Here is an 11,271-nt window from a genome sequence, read left to right on the forward strand (position 1 = left end):
GTTGTGTTCTATTCTTTCTTACTAGGCTACTCTCCATTCTCTGTGAATAGCCCTCTGTCTGGCTTGCCAAGAAGCTGCCAGCGGGCCCCACTTTTTACAAATGAATAGGCACAGTTTTGCAAGACGAAAACGGGGCTCTAATGTACCATGGACTGGCCACAAAGGAGTGCAGTAATTTGCCAACACTAATGATGCAACTCCATACTAACCAATGAAAACAGAATTTTAAACAGTTAAAGGTGCAGTATCCCTTTTTATGAAGCCTTCAGTGCCAAAGAGGGTGAGAACAAAAATCCTAGTTATAAAACAGTCAAATAATGATTTCACTTCACAATAAAAAACAACTGGAAATACCAGAAACCATTTGTATCTGACTAAAGATTTGTTTGTACCAAAGTATAAGGGAACATCATGTGCAGAATCCACAGGAGAGATATAATACAATTGTGAGTTCTCATACATATACACCCTCCCAGGGAGTCATGCTCTTTTAAGAAAAGAACAATTCAGTTCCACAGCATGTTGCCTTACAGGCTGAGGTTAGCTGAACTGTATTGCGATGATGTAATGTCCCACTTTCTCAATCAGCTGCCAGCCTTATTTACAAAGGCTAAGCAGTGAACGTAGACATATACTACTTTCAAGCAAGTCTCAAAGACTTATCTTTGAACACTCTTTAGATGGCAGTGCTCTGAATTTCTGTTCTACACATTGCGACAAGCTGGCTGCAGTTTATAAGTTATGCAAACAGAGAAAAGAAGTTAGAGTTCAGTGAAGCACATTGCTTTTCAGGCACAACTAATACAGCAACAGTCAGTGATAGCCAGGTATGCCACCTTATCTAGCCAAAAACTTACCTACTGCAGCATATTGCATTGATGGATTCTTGTTGAAAATCAACTCATTTTACAAAAAGTTAAAAAGGCACTGAAAATGAATGTCACATTTACCCATTTAGCCATGTGCATCATGTACATTCCATCATGTAAACTAGCTTACTTCATGGACATGCTAAAGCATAACTGAGAGTCACTCAGAAACAGCATATGTCATTCTACCAAGTGTCAAGTTAATTTTTCTGAAATATCTCCTTCTGCGTTTAGGTAACAGATAATTCGATTTTAACTCTAGAAAAGCAGAAATGGAGACTACTGAGGAGAATTACATGTCTAATGTTATCTGTGCAGACTATGAATCAATCGGAGTACACCTCCCTTCTCCATTTCAATTACCGATGCATACATACATACATGTATATGTATGTGTATATATATATATATATATATATATATCTATATATATATATATATATATATATACATACATACACACACACATATCTATACATATCTATATATGTATCTATATATATATATATATATATATATATATATATATATATAGATAGATATATATATATATATATATATATATATATATATATATATATATATATATATATATATATATATATATATATATGAGATCTGTACAGATCACCAACGACATTTTCTGCCGAATCAGAAATCACCGAGCATACATAACCGAAAGTGCTGTTCACCGAAGCAGCACTTTTGGTTATGTATGTTGGTTGTGCCCGTCACATTATGTTGCGGTTAGCTTGCCCCCCTGCATAAAAGAAGATGTTTTTCTTCGAACGCACTTTAATGAAAACGCTTTTTCGGTGAAAGCGCTTTCGTTAAAGTGCATTCGGTTATTTTGGATTTTGTTCAATAGTCCTAGATTCATATATTTATATGCACACACAGATAACTCAAGGCATGTAACTGCTGCTTCTCAGTAACTTAACCCAGCCAGTGACCTCTGACACGTCAAGCTCCTTACATAATGCACTTGACATATATTACATAACACCATCTTCCACTTGTTCATTATGCAAGCTTGTCTTACATTAGCTTTGTAAGCAGACATGATATCCACTAACTAACCACTTGCCTGCTCCTTCTGTGGAGAAAGTACACAGCTGCATTCAGTTGAACATCAGCTGTCTTCCACACCAGGACTGCGCTGTCATGTAAGTACCACAGAACTGAATACATGATTCAGCATGTGTCTAATATGATGGCAAAGACAAAAACTCAAGTTATTTTCTTCCTACAGTGTTCAGTGAATAGTAGTTGATGGTCTATAAATAAGCTATGTCTTCCACCTCTTACCACAAAACAGAGATCACATAGCCAACTTCTGGGTGAGAGCTAATTTTATCAAGTGTGTGCTTGTGTTACCTGTATGCATACCTCTCAACCTCTTAGAGTAAAAAATCTGGACAAAGTCATAAATAATGGGGGGACAAAGAGCCCCAAATAGGGACTTTTTTTTAAAATATTGCTGTTATAAACTTAGAAAGTTGATAGAACAATAGGTGTTGCATTAGTGTGGATTTTTTGAAAGATATGAATTCTGGAAATCAAATCTATGCCATTATTTTCTGACTTCAGTCCTCAATGATTTGGCAGAAAATCAAAACTTTTATGAGGAGCAGACCAAAACATGAAGCAAAAATCTGGACATTCTACAGACATCTAGACAGTTGAGAGGTATGGGGCTCTATGCTAGATGTGCAGCCATTAATCATGCTATTTTCTGTTATACTTGATATAGTATACATTATATGTTTGTGCATGTGTGTGTGTGAGGTTTGCATATGGTCCATGCCTACAATAATGATATTAACTGATGCAGCTACTTTTTTAGCTATTTGGTTTCTGATGAGAAAGTTCCTAGGAAATATCTCATTTTGCAGAGTTGCCTCTTCTTTTACATATCTAAAGTCTCCCTTTTTTCTCATTACTACATAGCTCTCAACCTTCCATATCCGAAATATGGAACACTGCCTGTCACCATGCGCAACTACTGGACAAAATGTCAAACATGTGCTATCATTTTTCTAAACTTCATCTAGGAAGTTCACAGAATGGTCAGCATGTGTTACTTTAAACTTAAAGACCATTCTTTTGATGAATAACATAACTGAGTATAATTTACTATGGATATCAGTTACAAACTTTTGATTTCTTCTAATTGCTCAATCCTTGTTCATTGGTGTGCACTGTACATCTCTCAGTACTAAACGTTCACTTCAGCAACAAATTGAAGGATCATACTTTGTGTGTGTGTGTGTGTGTGTGTGTGTGTGTGTGTGTGTGTGTGTGTGTGATTTCACAAATGATATCTTCTGTTTCCCCATCACTCCCACTGCTTTTCTACTTCAAAAGTATGAGACTGCTGCTATGCATCTAGTCAACTGAGAAATCATGTATAAAATGCTGTCATTTGTTCTTCTGAATTGCACTTCTGTATTGGCCAGAGAACACTGGAAAAAGGTATCTGGAAATCTAAGCATCATAAAGATAAAATTATTAATAAAACGGAAAAAAATATATATATTTTCTGTTGGAGACCCCAAACCTCCATACTGCATTAAAAGTTCAGTATCTTTCAGTAAGTACATATTAGTAGTTCTAAAATCACTTATTACTTTCTGAAAATATTGTGCAGTGCCAAAAATGTTGTTCTTTTTATCATTAATCACTCTGTTATGATTTCCAGGAGGGGTCTGAGCTGGTTAGCAACCATGAGAATGGATTTTTTTAAAGGTACAAACAATTGCCAAGACTGTTTACATAAATCATCATGTTTGGTTTGGTCGAACAAGAGTGAGAGTTGAAGAACAGTATAAAAAAATCAACTTATCTTTGGGAAACCTTCATCGCTAGAGAAGACAGAGGGACAGCATGGGTATGTACATAATTTGGCATTGCAGTTTGTGCAGTAGGCCAGAGATTATTCACTAAAACAGAATTCAGTATGAATATCATTTTTTTATTCTGTAACTTTATATACTGCAAAACTGATGTTAAAAAATAACAGTACAATTATGTTTATACTGAGTAAAATTAAGTCAAAGTCTAAGAAGTATCTAAATACAGAGTAAGATTAAGTCCAAGTCCTAAAAATATCTAACTACTACTGAAACAATGTTAGTCTGGGTTATTTTTTATATGTGCTTGAGATATTTTTCTACTCCAGGCTATCAGCCTGAGGAACACTACAGAATGGCATTGCTCTGTTTATCTCCATTCACTCAACACCTTCTGATAGTGACATGTTTTTAAGAAAGGCAAGCCACTTAGAAGACGAGGATCAGCTGACTGTGGAATATACTGTGGCACTGAAAAGCAGATATGGAAGCAGTAGTCTGTTGTTGAATAATAAAAATACATTCTAGGTTTTACAGGAGTACAGGAACTGCAAAGGGGCCATACCTCTATAAGGAACTTGGGGTACCATAGGAGAGAGCATTTAGTTTTGTTGTTCCAGGTTACATAATTTAATAATAAAATGTGTCAGCTGCATAAAAGAGAAGTGATGCACTGTCATCAGACTGCCATCACCAACAACAAAGAAACAAAAGATGATAGGGATAAGAGCAGTACAAAACCCTGAGGCACTCACAAGTTGATGGGCACAGAAGTGAGATATTCTACTCTTTACAGTCAATAAATGAGGAAGGTAGAGGCACCACATTAAAAAATGCAGCAATCTACTTTGAGTTATAAGCAAACTTCAAAGGAAGACCCAGTCTTGACATTTGACCCTATGTGACCTGCAAAGTATCATGGATCCATCATATCTGAAGTCTCACAAAACAATATGATAAACCCCTGCAGCCACTGCTGGCAGACCAGTTGAGTCAGTGCAAGGACAAGCTGTCACTAAATTATATAAACTAGAACAAGTGGACTCTAGGTTGCCAGGAGAAGTTGCCCTTGGACAGATACAGAAGCAATGTCTAGAAGGTTGTTTGAGTGCACATAAAGGAAAATCTGACTCTCCAACAATATAGGTATTGGGCTGTCACAATGATTTTGCTGATATGGGTAAATGTTAAATAAATGTTTAAGTCACTGGTCAGTTATCTAGTTTTAATTTTTAGTCATTGATCCCAAAATATGAGAAATTCAAACACAGGATGAAAGCTAATGAATATTAGATTTTCACCACTATCAATAAAGTTAACATGTGGTCACCTCCATCATGAGGGCTCGCTAAAGGAAAAACATTAACGGCTTTAGCCTTCCAGAGGGCAGATTCAACCTTGCAAACAAGAGCTGCTTATAGTCACATTGGTCTATGGATATACATGAGCATGGTACTCTGTGTTTGTACACCTTGCAACTGACAAAATATAAGCGTACAAATACATACGCTTTTGCAAAACACTTTTTCAGGCACTGACAATTTCACATAAAATGTGTACTTGTGTGAAGAAGAGCATTGTATAATGCAAACAGAAAAAGTATTCACTGAAACTGCCTTTTGAGTAGGAAAAGGGTATTTTATCACTTACTTTCATCACATCTTAGTAAATTTAACTCTTGCTATCCAGAAACATTTGACCTTAAACTGCATGAGGTCCTATGCATTTTCCCATTAATATCCTCGACCAGTAGAGCAAAATCGCTATGATTGCCTTAAAAATCAGCAAATGCTTTTCTATTTGCTACTGAATTTATTCTGATACAAAAGAAAAATCATGTCCAAAACTTAATTCCAGTTGAACTTCAGTTGCATTCTATTTTGGAATTCTTGACAGGTCAATGTTGTGCATTTGTAACATTCTCATAGATGAACTGTAAAATTATTGCTTTTGTCTAGACAAAGAGCTCTAGCTTTTACATATTATTTTCTGCCGAACAGAACGAGAGAAATCTAAAAATGCTAGTAAGTCAGTTTTGTTTGATAACTGATGAAATGAAATGCAATTTAAAACAAGCAATATCAGTGATAACTTTTTAATCTCGTCTTGGTCAACTAAAACTGGAATCTGAACACACAATAAAGCCGAGCAGGCGATGAATAATACTGTTTTTTGAGAACCCATGGGAGAAGCATAAAAGAAATGTCACAGCAGTTAGAACTAAAGACAAAGGAAGGAAACAGAAAAGGATTTCAGTTCTTACCGTTTCTGCATCACCAGCATATCATACTCAAGGTCATATATTCCGTGTCCGTGGTAACCCCTCCAACAGCCTGGTAGAGAAAGCGTTAAAAAAGCTCTTTTAGTCTCCTGACACACACAATGCAGAACTCAGCAGGATTGATTGAAGGCACTAACAAAGGACTTTCTCTTGATAAACAACCGGTTAAGTTTTAAACCATAAGCTTCCCTCCTGACCAGCCCTAAGAAAACAGTCCTGGAATGGACCTGTTCAGTGTGCCTGCCGCGCTCAAGGAAGCAAACAAAAATGTTGGGAGTCCCAACAGTGCTGGGCTGGCCAATACAAAGCAAGGAGAGTTTAATGATTATTAAGAGAAAGCTTGTACGTTGTACTGACTGTTCTGAGAAATACCTCATCATTATCTTTCTAAAACCACTAAGGTGTCTGCAGTTTGGATATTTATTATCTCCTCCATGACTTGAGATAAGAATAATGTAGCTATCCTTACCCCGAGTAATATATGAACACTTTTGGGCTACTTTGTCCTATAAGCTTTTATTGCAACTGTAAGCATCTCAGGAGTCCATACGTCTGAAACTGCAATAGCATGCATGCAAACAAGTATAATATAACTGATGCAATACATAAAGCTTAACAAAGGAAGTGCATCTTTAAATTCCTACAGACCCTTTACCCTAAAATCCACAGATGACCCCAAAACCAAGGTTACCAGACGAAGCTTTACAGCAACAATTCAGATTTGACAAAAACTTTTCTTACACAACAAATAAAAATGTTTAGAAAGTCACTGTGCTGCAGTAGCCAGGGGCTAGAGCAATGGTTTGATGACCTTGACATCAGTGGTTCAAACCTTTAGAGTCAACTATTTACTCTGCAGCCATGAGCAAATCAGTTATTTGACAATCTCTTTGTACAAACAACAGTGGAAATAGACCCTGCTGAGAATTAGGCACCACATTTCAATTTTAATGCCAACAGTAAAAAAAAATGTGAAACAACCAATAGTATTTAAAAGCATTTTACTGACTAAAGGATAACAACATTATAACAATATAGGGCACTACCACAGAAAAATGGAGGCTGAGTGATTAGTTTCAGTGACTAAAGAATGTAGGTTCACTGTGGTTCACAAAACAGAGAGCACATAAAATGTAACTAGAACTTATAAATCAAGCACATGGGGTACTTAGCTTTAACAGAAAGCCACTAATTGCAAAATGATTTGAAGAACTGCATTAATACACAAATGTAAAATAAATAACACATGCAAACTGGGGCAAGGGTCAGAAACACCTAAGTAGCTAAGATTTGTATGACACCACCAATAACACTGACAAAAGCAACTTGAATTGAAAATACAGGAGAAGAAGAAAACAAATCATAACTACAGTGAAAATACATTCTTGGACTTAACCCTGACTCCAGAAAAGTTTTTTTTTTTTTTTGTGAGCTGGAAAATGTTTGCAAACACATTGTATATGCATACTACATCAAAAGCACCACCTTTACAAGTTTTATTAACTGTCTATGACCAAATAAACACGAGCTTCTGTATTCAAGGGCAAATTGCTCTTGCTAAGTCATACAGACTGCAAATTATAGTTACAGGAATCAAACATGTCAACAAGAGTTCATTTGCAATTTAGTACTTCACACGTTAATCTATAGTGCTAGGCATAAACTAGGTGGACTGCACAGTACTTTGAAACCTGGAACACAAAACAGAAGCAAAACTGTTAAGTTTTCTAAGTAGCTCAAGTAATTTGTTCATGACTTGTACCCTGTTATATTACTAATTCATAGTGTTTCAGTCAGGGCTCATCAGGTCACACATACTGTAGTCATGTAACTTCTATCCAATCTACTTTCCATTATATGACTCTCCGTCCTGTCCAACACACATTTTTCTCTGTCCCTCACCCCATTCACTTACACACATTTTATTCTGCCTGCTCTTTGTATAAATTCTGTTGAGTAAAATATTAACGGACTCCAGCCTCTCAGCTGGACCTACAAGTCAACAAACAAACAAACAGAAAGTATAGTAAAATCTCTGAACCTACTTGACAGTCAAAGACAGCTCTGACTCTTTGTTTGTTTGTGTCTTTCGGCTTTTCCCGGTCAGGGGTAGCCACAGCGGAACTCTGATCCGCTAATGATTGGTAGTGGATTTTTATGTACCGGGTTACCAGCCCTGACGCACAACCTTCAACAAAGGCATGCCCCATTCACGTATGCCTCCACACAGAAGACGCTCTAGCTGGGAATCGAACGGGATAGCGTCTTGCTATGAGGCGACGACGCTACCGCAGCACCAAAGACAGCTCTGACTCTATTAGTTGTGAAAAGACAATTTGGACTGTATTAGTTGTATTGCCTTTGTGTTTGTGGGGTGTAAAAAACAGGTCATTGGTTGCCAGCTCACCCAGTTAGAAAAACAAAACATGCATGAAATATATTAAACAGCCATTAATAATCAGTAAGAAGTGGAGTCCCTGATGCATTTAGAATATGATTTTTTTTCATTTGCTTGCACACACACAGACACACACACACAATGTACTGTTTGTATGCAAGTGCTCCCTCTAACGATTCACTGAGGTATTTGTTCATCGATACCTTTATGCTTCATCAGTTCACATCCTTAAAAAGCCAGTGGTGTAAAACAATGCCAACACTTTCAGTAATGCTGCTTATAATGCTGAGCACAGACTTCAAAGCTGTCTGCTGATACACTGATGCAAGCAGCAGCAGCAATTTGCTTTAGATGTTAGTAACAGTACAGCCAGAACTTTAATCCATCATGGGAAGATATGGTATTATGTCACATCACAACTTCTTATCAGATCACACAAAACACTGCTTATGTTCACACAATGAGGAATCTGCTGTACAGTAATGGCATCTCTGAAATTTCCAGACCACACTGCATATGTTCTGCACCCATGGGTAGCTGGTCTTTCGTACTGTACTGCATCTTGCATTACTGCATTCCGCTCTATCGTGCAAAAGTTATTACATGCACACATATGCGCACCAAATCATGAAGACCAAATCTCATGTTAAATGAATACAAACACTCACTGCAAGCATTTTTGTAGAGAAGACAAATGCCCTTTCACCCATTTACTTTAATGTACAACTTCAGAAGTCACAAAAACTTTGTGTGAAAAAGGAATACTTTGACATTATTGTTTGTTCCCTGAGGCTGGCAAAGACCATAATATACAAATATTTTTAAATGTATATTTAATTTTACTTCTGTAGACAGCTGTAAATTACATGAAATTACAGCATCTCTGCTTCTATAAAACAACATCATAGTGCTTCATAATAAATTATAACTGATAAAGTGGAACATAAGATCAAGTAAAACTCCTGAATATATGCAAAGCTAGAGGCACCCAATTTCTAGTATCAGGTCTCCAGCATAGGACTTCAGTAATATCTCCATTCACTAATGTCATACAAAAATTACAGTTGTGTAAAATCTTACCATAACAGTACAGGTCCTTCTCTTCACTGTTGCAGTATTCCACATAGAAGGGATCTCCTTCCATGCTCGGCCAGTATGCAAAAGCCTAAAGATTTTGTATGCACCAGATCACATCACACTAATGCTCCCCACATGGAATGCAGGGCATAAAAGGGACATACAGACACATCTACCCAGAAGTGAACTGTCCCAGAAGAGAACAGCACACACACACAGTACTTCCAGATGCAGCTCTCTACACTTTGCATTATGTGCAATTTCCATTAAGAGCACACAAGAGAACACAATCAGTCCAGGGCTGGTTTCTCCCTCTTTCTCCAGATCCCCCATAAGACTCCCCACTGGCACAGCTATAGAGTTGAGATCTCAGCTGAGTGGCCAAGCCAAGAACTCCAGCACCCTCTCTTTCCAACCAATGCTTCGTGTCCCTCTTCGAGTAGCTGAGACACATGTACTTTGAGGTTTGATTTATACACAGACACAGAGACAGAGAGGCACACACACACACATGCACACACACACACACACACACACACACACACACACACACACACACACACACACACACACCTGAGAAAGGCTGGCACAGGTTTACTAGCAATGCTCCTTTCTGCCCAGACTATAAGATAGTTTTCACTGCCATTAGCCAGCTCCTTATCAGCTACTTTAAGGCCCATAACAAAGGTTGTCCAATCTTACTGTGTAATGTTACTATCAATACAAATGGCAGTTTGACCAAGAGCAAGGCTATTAAGAGTAGCCCACAGTGTCAATATGCAAGTACTTTCAGAACATAAATATGTCCACAGATCAGTCCACAATGAAAGGTTTAAATATACTTAATAATAAATATTAAAAGAACAAGAAAATACACAGTATATACTTACAGTTACATCAGAGTTCAAAATCACAAGAAATATTTAAAATAACATTGCAGGACAGTCTCAAAGAAAAACATCGAAGCTAAGCTTTGCTATATTCCTGACTGTAAGAGAATTACACTGTTCCCCAGGCTTACATAACAAGCAAGGCAGATGTGTGGTGAATGGGTCTTCCAGCTGATGTTGTCAGGGCAATGGACAAATACAGAATACAGTCTCTCACTAAGAGACTTACCAAAGTAATATCTCACATATTACTGCTGGGATAGCCTGCAGAATGACATCATTTCTTGTCACCTGAATTCAGTTCCCTAGACTGAAAACAACCACTGATGCCAGCAGGTAGCATTTAGCATCAACCTGTGAAAATAGGGTTCCTATTACAAGACTGAAGATGCATTCTTTTGAATATGTCTTGGTTGAACTGAAATGACTGAAAAGGCAAAATATCGAAGCAGCTTTTAAGCAAATTCTTTCCTTGGGAAAGAATTTGCTTGGCCGCTTCATTACTTTGCCATTTTCAGCACTGTAGTGCGATCTCGGAGTTAAGTAGGGGGAGTGTGGGGGGTATAGTGCAATTTTTTTTTTTTTTTGGGAACAGCGATTTTTTTTCCCTTGGAAAAAAAAATCGCTGTTCTGACAGTTCAACATTGTAAGCTTTCACTTACATAGGGTCGATTAATCACCATTCGCTTTTTTAAGCATTCGATGATGTAATATAGACCCTACAAATACATACATCGCAGATCTTTTGGCAAATGGTGGAAGTCATAAAATAATTTCTATTCCTCCAGATTTAAAGACAATACAAAAAACTTCAATAGTACAGACATTATGTCTCTTGCTGCAATGAAACAAAGTTAACATCTTTTTTTTTTTTATGTCCCAGTCATAAAGTAATTTAATTTCA

At 37.2% G+C, this 11,271-nt stretch overlaps 1 protein-coding gene across 4 annotated transcripts in view; it reads right to left on the reverse strand.

Moving 5' to 3' along the window:
* SEMA5B (semaphorin 5B) overlaps window positions 1-11,271 on the reverse strand; it is a 3,270,261-nt gene that overhangs the window by 2,420,407 nt on the left and 838,583 nt on the right. For 3 of the 4 annotated variants that reach the window (XM_044062778.1, XM_044062776.1, XM_044062779.1), the window contains exon 3: window positions 5,985-6,054. The gene's annotated coding sequence lies outside the window, so the exon portion shown is untranslated. Of the gene's footprint in view, window positions 1-5,984; window positions 6,209-11,271 lie in introns of those variants that run through there. The other variant, XM_044062777.1, reaches the window with a different exon arrangement.

Source organism: Protopterus annectens, chromosome 2.part1 (assembly GCF_019279795.1).
Source record: "Protopterus annectens isolate FY-2018-M chromosome 2.part1, PAN1.0, whole genome shotgun sequence".
Classification (NCBI taxonomy): Eukaryota; Metazoa; Chordata; order Ceratodontiformes; family Protopteridae; genus Protopterus; species Protopterus annectens.